The 11,919-nt window shown below is 39.3% G+C and overlaps 2 protein-coding genes across 2 annotated transcripts in view; one reads left to right on the top strand and one right to left on the bottom strand.

Annotated features, from left to right (window-relative positions):
• Window positions 1-11,919, bottom strand: part of Cenpp (centromere protein P) — a 198,050-nt gene that overhangs the window by 31,494 nt on the left and 154,637 nt on the right. The window lies entirely within an intron of this gene.
• Ecm2 (extracellular matrix protein 2) overlaps window positions 9,903-11,919 on the top strand; it is a 33,667-nt gene continuing 31,650 nt past the window's right edge. Inside the window, exon 1 of the mRNA XM_005355171.2 lies at window positions 9,903-10,731. The gene's annotated coding sequence lies outside the window, so the exon portion shown is untranslated. The remainder of the gene's footprint in view (window positions 10,732-11,919) is intronic.

Genomic DNA, 11,919 nt, shown 5'->3' on the forward strand with positions numbered 1-11,919 from the left:
AAAAAAAAAAAATGCTATTTTACATTGGTGCTGGGGATCTGAACTTAGGTCCTCATTCTTGCATAGTAAGCATTTTATCCATTGAAACATCTCCCTAGACTCTGCGGTTACTTGTTCATGACCTAGTTGAGTATTTAGCTTTCAAATGAAATAACAAGAACAAAAAGGAGTGTATGAAAAGAAAAAAAGGAATTGCAAAAAAATGTAGGGATAGTTTTATGCACAATTTGACACAAGTCAAGAATTATCTAAAAGGAAGGAAACTCAGTTAGGAAAATAGCTGCCAGTGTTATGGTGGCACATGCCTTTAATCCCAGCACTCAGGAGGCAGAAGCAAGCAGACCTCTGAGTTTGACCAGTTTGTAGACCATTTTAGTCTACAGAAACAAGTTCCAGTACAGCCAGGGCTATACAGAGAAACCCTGCCTTGGGAAAAAAAAAATAACAAACAAGAAAAGAAAATGGCTCCATAAGATCAGGCTGCAAACAGACAAGTCTGTAGGGCATTTTCTTAATTAATTAGTGATTGACTGAGGCAGGCTCAGCCCATTGTGAGTGGTGCTTCTATAAGAAAGCAGTTTGAAGCTGGGCAGTGGTGGCTGCCTTTAATCCAAGGACTTGGAAGGCAGAGGCAAGAGGATCTCTGTAAGTTCAAGGCCAGCCTGGACAGGCTCCAAAGCTACATAGAGAGAAACCTTGTCTCGAAAAAACAACAAAAAAATAAAACAAAAGAAAAAAAGCAGTCTGAACAAGCCATGAGAAGCAAGCCAGTAAGCAGCGTCCCCTCCATCAACTTCTGCCTCCAGGTTCCTACCCTGCTTAAATTCCTATCCTGACTTCCTTCAGTGATGGACTACAATGCAGAAGTGTAAGCCCAATAAACCCTTTCCTCCCCAACTTGCTTTTTGGTCATGGTATTTTCTCACAGCAATAGAAACCCTTAGACAGGCAACCACAATGAATCCTAACTCTGAACCTCTATGAAAAGCAGCAGCAATTAGAGAACAAAGCCCTGGTATAGACAGGGAATGTTGATTTATTCCAGGAACATGTTACAGACATCTGAGACGAGCTAGGTTGGGGGCTGGTTAGCAGCTACTGTGCTAAGAGATGAAATTGATCAAATTAACCACAATTTACTACCCTAGCTGTCCTCTGGGATGTTGCAAGCCCTTAGTAGTCTCCAGAATACAAAAACAGTTACATCAGACATATTCTGTCAGTTTAGTTGTTATCTAAGTGGGAAGACTGATTCCTGTTGTCTCTTTACTCTGCTGTTTCCCAGATTCCTCTAACATATTAGAGAAGTTAACCTACTTTCAGCAATCATTTGGTTATTTGTAAATTTTTAATACTTTATATATTACAACAAATATCCACATCAGAGATTGCTGTATATCTGTTCATAACTTTCTGTAGAATAGAGTCCCAGAAGCAGAACTGCTTAGCATTTAATAGAATTTGATAAAGTGGCCTAAATAAAGTCTAACATTTTATTTTTCTGTCAACAATGTGCTTCCATTGGTACCACTTATGCTTAGCATGTTTAAGGCACTCTGTTTGACCAGTAACATCAAGGAGAAAAGGAAAAAAGAAATAAGGGCCAGAGAAAGTTTGGCAATCAAAGCTCACATTGCTCTTGCAGAGTACCCAAGTCTGATTCCAAACAGCCACATTGGGCACATACAATGGCTTGTAACTTTAGCTAAAGGGATCTGATGTCTCTGGCCTCTGAGAGCACCTGTGCTCATGTGCACATACCCATATATACAAACACACACAGAGACAGACACAGAAACATACAGACACACATAGATAAAAATCTTTAAAAATACCCTCTACATAGGTGGCAAAATTAAAATTAAAATCACCATAAGAATCTGTGATAATAAATGCAGTTAATATCAATCTTCTTTTCCTGGACACAAAACGATTTTAAGGGAAATGAAAATGATGACATCACCCACCAGTAATGGGAAAAAATGAAGCTGTGGACAAACACTGTTTTGATTTATTAAACCTCAAGTGAATGTCTCTTTATCCTCCCTGTGAGTGATGGAGTTACATTAGTTGCCAAAGTCTTCTTTTTTCATTACATACCTTCGTAAATATTGTGGTCATCCTGGTTCATAGCCATCTCCTTCAGACAGTGTATCAGTGGAAAAGAATCCCCATTCCCAACAATGCTCAAACTACCATATGTGTAATTCTCTCCCCAGTCTCTCACTAAGCATGGGTTTCAGGGGTTACAGGAGGGAATTTACAGGGAAAATAACAATTCTGAATGCTTTGCGATGCCTATTTTCCAAGGGAAGGCACACCACGCCCTATAAAGCCTGAGAGAAACAACCTAAGAATTCTCTAATGGTCTTGCATGAAAGATTAGTCATCTGAGTGCCAGAAAGGGCATGTAACTCATCTAGATTTGTTAAGTCACTGGGCTTAGGTCTGACTCAGATCCTGACCGCAGCTACCTACTGTCAAATCTCTGTCCTAGCACTGAGGAACTGATTTTCACAAGCAGTTATGGAGTTTTGTGATATGGAGACTCAGAAATGATGAGAGTGGCTGTCTGTTCACATGCCCTTCAGTGGCTACTCAGGATGGAAACACTGACCTTGAGCATTGTAAGAAAAGCAAACCAGACTAGCTTGGGACTATTGCCATTGTTCCCTTCCCATGTAACCCATTTAACCCCATTCAGTTTCCTCATTTTGCTTTTGTGACACTTTAGTTTTGCTCCAACATTAAATTGAAGATAATAATGCATGTAATATGTATGGTTTAAGAAACCATTATTGAAATCACACATGTTCACTGCATAGGAAAGAGCAGGCTAGTGCCCAGGAAGATCTCATATATGTTGTCTCCTTTTGTTTCCCTCCCATTTGAGTCTCCATCTGTCATGTGCTGTTGGTTGAAGTTTCTGTCCTGCCTGCAAGTTCCCAAACAATGTCAGGGGTCATAAGAGTTTACAGAGGTGACAACTAGTGTTTTGTATAAGGCTGCTTGTTCACTTTCCGGCCACCCAGACTCCCGAAGCAATCACATAGACACTATATTATTTGAATCACTGCTTGGCCAATCACTTAAGCGCATTGCTAGCTAGCTCTTATATCTTTGGTTAACCCATTTCCATTATTTTATATTTTACCATGAGGTTCGTGGCCTACCAGCAAGGTTCCAACTGGCAGCTGGCATCTTTCCCCTCTTGCAGCTACATGATGTCTCTCTGCCTTCTGCCTTCTTTCTCCTGGCATTCCATTTAGTTTTCCCCACCTAGCTCTGTTCTGCCCTGCTAGAGGCCCAGGCAGATTCTTTATTCATTAACCAATAAAAGCAACACATAGACTGAAGGACTTCCCACACCACTAGTATTCAGATGTCAACCCATCAATGGAGTGATTATCTGATGGAGATAAATCCTGCCCAGGCAAGGCCTGCAGAACCATAAACTCTGGAAACTGTTGCTCATTTTTGCTAAAGCAGCTTGTTGTTACCCCAATACCTGCATTGTAGTGTGTAATCTCATGTGATGTGCAATATAATCTCATGATTATACCTCAATCTTATGGGCACATATATCTGTCAGTGGGCAGGAAGATGACTTTTCATTTGGTTGCATAATTTTGATATACAGAATATATGCTGGGGCATGCTTCATAACTAGATATATTTGTCCTATGAGGACTGTAGACATTTAAAAGCCTGCTTTGGGCTGGGTGGTGGTGGTGCACGCCTTTAATCCCAGCTCTCAGGAGGCTGAGGCAGGCAGATCTCTATGAGTTTGAGGCCAGCCTAGTCTACAGAGTAAGTTTCAGGATAGGCTCCAAAGCTACATACAGAAATCTTGTCTTGGAAAAAAAAAAAGCCTACTTTATTTCTTTTGGCTTATTCTAACTGCACACAATTAGCTCACTTTCACCTCAGAGCAAGTTCAAACAAGATTAAAGGCTTTTTGCAAACGGATCATAAATTTCAAATTTTACAGCTATGCACAAAGAGCTGCAGATGTCCAACCAAGATTACTTACTGCACAAAGCACCCTAAGAAAAGCATGCTGATTCTTTTCTTGCCAGCATGTTAACAAAGGACCTATGACTCAAAGTTTATCGCACTGGATACTGTACCCCTGCCCTCTGGTCTCGATCTTACTCTTGTAACCTTGGACCCTTGTTTTGCCATGGCAAGGGCTCAGCTCCTATTGCTTACCCTAGGAATGTGATTTTGACCGATGAGAAGTAACTCTTGCAATTTCTTTATCACTTCGAGGCTCCTGGGAGAGAGACAGTTTTTAGGCTGGAAATGAAAAAGAAGCTAGGAGGAATTAGAAGTAGGACAGGAAAATTAGAATAGAAACAGAACAATAAAGAAACTAATTCAGAAAAGCACATGAGAGATAATTCACTCTCAGAAAAAGTTCTTTTTGCTTGTTGTAGCTTCCAATCTGAAGCCTGAAGAGGACCGTGGTTGAACCCCAAAGGTTCTCGTTAAGACACAGAGGCTTAATATTAATTATAAATGCTTGGCCAGTAGCTCAGGCTTGTTACTACCTAACTCATATTTAAATTAACCCATATTCCTTATCTATGCTTTGCCACATGGCTCATTGCTTGTTACCTCATTTTCTACATATCCTGCTTCCTCAGCTTGTTGGTATCTTCTCTGACTCTGCCCTTCTTCCTCCTAGCATCCTCAGTTTGGCTGTTCTGCCTATACTTTTGGCCCAGCTACCAGCCAATCAGCATTTTATAAATCAATTCAAGTGACAAATCTTCACTGTGTACAAAGGGAGTATTCCACAATAGTGTGCTATGACAGGGATTGGGTGAGTACCTGATTCTGCCAATGAGCAAACAGAAAATGTCTATTTTCATTTACTTTATTTATTTATTTTTGAGAGAAATCTCTCTATGTAGCCCTGGCTATCTTTGGACTTGATATGTAGACCAAGATGGCCACAAACTCAGTGATCTGCCAGGCTCTGCCTCCTGAGTGCTGATTAGTGCCATGCTCAGCTATTCTCAGGTTGCTTTAAAAGTGGGGCAAGCAGGGTGGTGACGGTGCATACCTGTAACCCCAGCACTTGGGAGACAGAAGCAGAGGCATGTGGATATATATTGCTGTTGCCCCTCCGAAGTAGAAGATAAATCTCTATTGCTGAAGACATCAGGCAGTTTGGACCTAGAACCAGGACCCAGAGTTCTTGAGCTGGAACTGATGTGAAAGCCTTCTACTTGGAAACTAAGCTTCCTTGGTACTAGAAGGTGCCATGCAGCCAATCCAAAGGAGGGAATCAACCAACAGTACTACCCAGCTATGACACCTGTGAACCACAATAATGACCAGTAATAATAACTTTAAGGAGGCATGCAGTAGCAGCACAGACACATTGTTGGTACCAAACAGCTGTCTAGCTGGGCTGAAGACCTGCTCAACAAGAGAGAAATCTGGCCAAGCAAGCAGTGAATATTGGAGGAAACCCTACAATTGATAACTTACTAAACCAGGAAAATCTCTAATTTCATTCTAAATATTTGTCTTTATACCCATAGGTATGTGCTGTCCTTACCTTCTCTGAGATGAGAGACTTTTCTTCTTTCTACAACAGATGGAGGCCATTACAGAAAACCACAACAGATTAAAATGCAGAATTGTGGAGCACAATCCCTACTGATACATCTACAACATAAGTGCTACAATGGCTTGGGGCCATTGTGGAAGAGGAGACAGAAAGATTGTAAAAGACAAAATAAAGAAAGAAAAAAAAGATGTGACAAAATACAGAAGGTAGCAGAGGGGAAGAAAGGACAGGAATTGAGAGGAGGAGAAAACTCCAGAGATGAAGAAGGAATCAAATACAGTAGAGTTTACTGCTTTGTTATAAAACAGTAGTGTAAGATATTAAATTAGGAGTTAAAGGGATTGAGTGAAAATTTAGGAAATCAGAACACGGTTATTTAAGGAGCTCTCTGTTTTGTTGTGTGCGTAAAATAAAAGAAGCCTTGTTTTTCTGAGCAAATATTCAGGAATTATAAGAATTATGAATAAAATAAAATTCTCTATAAAACTATGGTTAATTTTAATTAGACATAGCAGCCTTCATATCTACTAATATATCTACAAGGTATCAACATTTATAATTTCCTGTCTGTCACTCAACAATATGTCATGTTCATTCTTCTAAGTTAATAGATTTCCTCTTGAAATACAACAACAGAAAATGCCACACAGACATGCCCACAGGTCAATCTGATCAAGGAAATCCCCCTACTTGAGACTTCCTCAGATAACGCTGGGCTTTGTCAAGTAGACAGTTGTATCTGACAAGTAGGCACCACTCCTTGTCACCTTGAACATAAACATCACCTTAAGCCATAATATTTTCTTTCTTGTCACCAATATCACATATTGATATCATAGTATAAAACACAGTACAACTTTAAAAGTCCCACTCTGAAGTTTAACTGTGGGCTTCTAAAAAATACTTACTAAAAAATACTTTCTTACTCCAAAAGAGAAGATATAAAAATAATCACATTAAGCAAAACCAAAGTCTATCAGTATAGATCAAATCCTGTAGCTCTGGGCTGTAGAGATGGCTCAGTGGTTAAGAGCACTGCCTGCTCTTCCAAAGGTCCTGAGTTCAATTCCCAGCAACCACATGGTGGCTCACAACCATCTGTAATGAGATCTGTTGCCCTCTTCTGGCATGCAGGGACACATGCAGACAGAATACTGACAATACTGTACACATAATAAATAAATAAATCTTAAAAAAAAAACACAACAAATCCTGTAGTCTATGTTTGACATCAGGGAGTCACCCATGATGTTTTGGCTGCAAAAGGCTTCGGTGTATCCATTTCTTCAGCTTTGCCATCCACAGTACATTTAGTTTTACTAAGACCAGCTCTATTTCACACCTGCTGCTTCCCTTGGTAGATTTCACAGAGCTGGCATCCCCAATATTCTGGGGTCTCCACTGAAACTGAGAAAGTACCTTCCACTGGCATCTTTTGGCCTCTCTTAAGGGACTTCAGTGACCTTGCCACCCAGCTTCCCTACATGACCCTTTCATGCGTTCAAATCCAGTATAATGTGGGAGACTCTTAAACATTATTTGCCAAATTCTGCTGCCACCTTGATGTACAGTCTGGGCCTCCCATTGGACCATAGCTTCTGTATTCTGACCCTAAGGGAATACTTTCCACAAGTAGTGAGAGCCTCTTAATAAAACACAGCTATGTTTTTCAGCCTCAGCTAATCAGCAACCAGCTTCACAGGAAAGCATAGAGGGCTCAATTCACTAGTATTAATTTATTGTTAATCAGTTAATTTTTCAGCTCTAGTTAAACAGCAACCAGATTCTGTATGAACATCCCTAAAAGACTTTTTCTTTCCTCTGAAACTTCACAATGACCTCCATTGTCAGCATTTCTCTCTCACAATCTTCACTACCCTTCCTCCCCCAAATAACATGGTCAGGGCCATCACAGCAACACCCCACTTCTAGCACCAATTTCTGTTGTCATTTACTTTCTGTTGCTGTGATAAACACGAAGATCAAAAGCTTTCCTGGTGTAACAGTCCTGCCTATCCTGGAACTCACTCTGTAGACCAGGCTGGCCTTGAACTCACAGAGATACACCTGCCTCTGCATCCCAAGTGCTGGGCTTAAAGGCATGTGCCACCACCGCTCAGCTCACAGCTTGCTTTCTTGTACAGTCCAGGATTATCTCAGAGACTGTGTTGCTCACAGTAGGTTGGACCTTCTCACATCAGTCACAAACCAAAAGACAAGTCCCCAAAGGCATAACCACAGACCAATCTTAAGGAAACAATTCTTCAACTTAGGCTCCTTCTTTCAGGTGTCTCCAGTTTGTGTTGACTAAATACCAACCAGTCTAAGTGACTTCAGTGGTAAGTGAAATAAATGTCCTAAAGGCTTACTCCCTGCTGGCATGGCTGCTACTCACTTTCTGCAAAGTATCTGGTGGCAAACATTATTCTTTCAGTGCGCTAGGGTAGCCAAGTTCTAGGACATAATTATGCCTACAATAATGAGAGAGAAGGAAAAACCATAACACCAGCATTTTCCATGTACTAGGGTGGTTAAAACAGTTTCTGAAAAAAAGTTCAAGTAATCATCCATTAAACCACAAACTTGTAGAGCATGGCCTCAGAAATCTGAAAATTGTTTTTTTCCAACCATGTCAATCTCAGCATGATAGTTGTTATTCCTCCTCTATGCCACTGAAGAGTTACTTTTGTTTAAGGAACCAGAAAGATGGCTTAGTCATTAAGAGTACTGGCTGCTCTTGCAGAAGACCAGGGTTCAATTTCCTAGCACTCATAGAATGGCTTACAGCTGTCTGTAACCCCAGTTTCAGTGGATATGCTGTCCTCTTATGGTCTCTGTGGGCAGTGAATACCCATAGTAAACAGACATATATGCAGGCAACACACATACACACACACACAAAAAAATCTATTTTAAGAGTTTTTTTAATTTATACTGTTTTAAATAGCTATTCTTTCCTCATCTGGTTATAAAAAGCAAAAACACTGTCAAAATGATGAATTACATAGAAAAGTTAAAATTTTATCATCTAGTAATAAGTAATAGTTTGTTTGTTTGTTTTTTTTTTTGAGACAGGGCTTCCCTGTGTAACAGTCCTAGCTGCCCTGGAACTAGCTCTTGTAGATCAGGCTGGCCTCAAACTCACAGGGATTCACCTGCTTCTGCCTCCCGAGTGCTGGGTAGTGTGCCACTACCGCCTGGCCCTGTTAACAATTTTTATTTATCCCTTTTAATCTGCTCTCCAGAAAGATGTGAAATTATACATATCAAAAGATAATGCATATATTGTTTTGGATATTTCAATTTTCCTCTTGAGATATAGGAGACAACATCACATGCTAGTATTAATGTTACTTTAGTTTCCAGAGAGCTCTGCAGTTCACTGTTCCAAATATATAACTGGGTTGCTTTTTGCTTTCCTATAAAATCCACACTTAGAGTGCTTCAAAGTACTACCCCGAGGCACATCTCTGCACAGAAAGATGTTCCTATAATGCATTTTTAGAAGTGACTTGTGGGCAGACAATACTGATTTTTATTAGCTGTCCTCAATATAACCATTTCTGTTTGCCACGAACACAATTCTCCTTCAGCAAAACAACAGGCATGTTCCAAATCAGGCTGTGATTTATGATTACCAAGTATGTGAGATTTATCTGGATTATTTTAAAATGATGATGTTCATCCTACCTCTAATGTTCTGTCTCAACATTTCACACTGCAGATGATAGCACACATGTCAATGAACACTTATCGACTATTACTGACATTGAAAAACTGCTTCCTGCTTCCACCAACCACTGGCATTCCCTACAAACTACAAGTCTACAACCCTGTCTCAAAAACCCAAAAATAAATAGATAAAATTAAAGGCATTTATTCACTATTTTCTTGTTTCCAAATTGATATTCAGAGTTCACTATAATTCACTACACAAATCACTTATCTGTAAGTATGTTAAATCTTCATTTTCATTATTTCCAAATTTCATATCTATGTGCCTTGATAGCAGTTGACTTTCACATACTGTGTTGAATACTGACTAGGCTTTTCCATAGAGTAACTCAGCCACCAAGAGTCAGCAGTGCTGGGTTTGACCCTGATCTATTTCTAACTTACTTATGGGGAGATGAAGAAATCTGAGGCCAAAGCACAAAGAAGTAATGAGAAGCCTTATTGCTCCCTTGTACATTAAAATATATATAATATACATATATATGTATAACACACACACACACATCTAGGTGTGGTAGTGCATACCTTTAACTCCAGGACTGGGAGTCAGAGACTGGTAGATCCTCTGTGAGTTCAAGGCCAGCCTGGTCTACATATTGAGTTCCAGGTCAGCTAGGAATATGTATGTATATGCATAAATATGCGTGTCTTTATGTAAGTATATATGACGTCAATATTTTTGAGACAGGGTCTCATGTAGCCTAGGCTGGCTCAAACTCCATATGTAGCCTAGAATAATCTGAAAATTCCATGCCTCTACCTCCTAAGTGCTGCGATCATAGGTGTGTACCACTACTAAAAGTATGTAATTTCTAATGGCATTAATATGTAACCAGTTTTTGTTTCCTTAATAAGGAGAAATTTAAGTCAATTTAAATATGACTGGAGACAAATGCAGCCTTTAGGTGAGTGAGAACACTACCACTACAAACTTGACAAATCTCAAGTGGTATATTGGGTGGTTTGAACTTTAAAAGCCATGCAGTTTTTCCTGCAAACAGCCTAGGAAAGCCACCAATCTGTCTCAAATCACTTGTGTGACTCTAGTTCTGCCTTTCAGCCTGCAAAGGAAATGTCTCCCCAGCCCCCGCCTGGACTTCCTGCAAAGGAAATGTCTCCCCAACTCCTGCCCGAACTCCCTGCTGATGTTTTCCACTTTTCCTGTGCCTTACAAAAAAACTTTCCCTTGGAAACCATTTTCCCTGGTTACTCCTTTGGCTGATTTTTCCACACAAAGAACTGAAAGCATTTATCCCCAAGGGAAGAAGCTATTTTAGATCTGACTAAGGAGTCAGTTAATATTTTCAACTTTCCCTTCTGTTCTTTGTTTTTAAAGAGAGTCTGGTTTTGTTTCACTTTCAGCGGGAGACTTAAATGACATCAAGCAAAGCCTACTTAGTTTAGATTTCCAGGTAAACATGTTTTAAATCTTAAGTTTCTACTACAGCATGTGGTGTGGTTTTATATCTGGGTATTTTGTGTGCAAATATGTTGAATCCTTAAAAAAATTGTCTCTGTATTAATAGACTGAAAAGTTAAACGAATGCTTTGTTTTGCTTACTTGTTTCTGTTCAGGATGACTTTGCCCCCAGTATTTCAAATGTTAAGGAATTATAAACTATTTTCATATGTTTAGATAGGATTATGTGATGAGTAGAATATCAACTGATTTGAAACTTTAATTTTCTCAGTTCTAAAGGAACATAAATATTTAATTAAAGCATTTTCCTCTTTAAGTTGGCTGGATAACATGAAGGATAACTTGTGACTTCATAGATAATATTGAAAATTATGGATACTTTTAAAGTTTACTTAAGAGAAATGAAAAGTATTAATGGAGAAAATAAGTCAATCAGAGTTTATAGATATTCAAATTTTGGATAAATATAAAAGGTCAAAAAGTAAAAGCATTACTTGATGAAAGTGACATTGTGATTAGAGTATCTAGAAACATGATTATAAAGTTGCATATTAAATAAAAAGCTAAATTCATTCTACATCCAGTGAATATCAATTAGTATTGAGAGCCATTTCTTTCCTTTTTTTTTTTTTTTTTTCGAGACAGGGTTTCTCTGTAGCTTTGGAGCCTGTCCTGGAACTAGCTTTTGTAGACCAGGCTGGCCTAGAACTCACAGATATCTGCCTGAGGGCCATTTCTTAAAATATATTTAAACTAGATACTAAGTTTGATTAAAGTAAGACAGTTTTGTCAATTTACTTCTATAAAATCTATTTAGGTTTCAGGATTAAGTAAAAGTGAGTTCATTTGGAACAGGGAGACAAACTAAGAAAGGGGGTCTCAGGATGGCTATCCTGGGAGAGTGTGGCAGCTAGCTAAGCAGACATTCTCTCCTAGCACTCACCCAATTCCTTGACAAATGGGTGTTTATAGGAGGCTAGATTTTTCATGACCCTCATATATTACACATATGACTGTCAAGAGAAAAGACACTGTACATGTACGCGATACAGAATGTTCATATTGTGTGTCCATCAGGGCCCACTGCCCTAATTAGCAAATCCAGTGTTTTGTTTTTCAAGATAAGGTTTCCATCTGCTCTGCCTCCTGAGTGCTGGGATTAATCGCGGGCGCCACCACT

Source organism: Microtus ochrogaster, chromosome 16 (genome assembly GCF_000317375.1).
Source record: "Microtus ochrogaster isolate Prairie Vole_2 chromosome 16, MicOch1.0, whole genome shotgun sequence".
NCBI lineage: Eukaryota > Metazoa > Chordata > Mammalia > Rodentia > Cricetidae > Microtus > Microtus ochrogaster.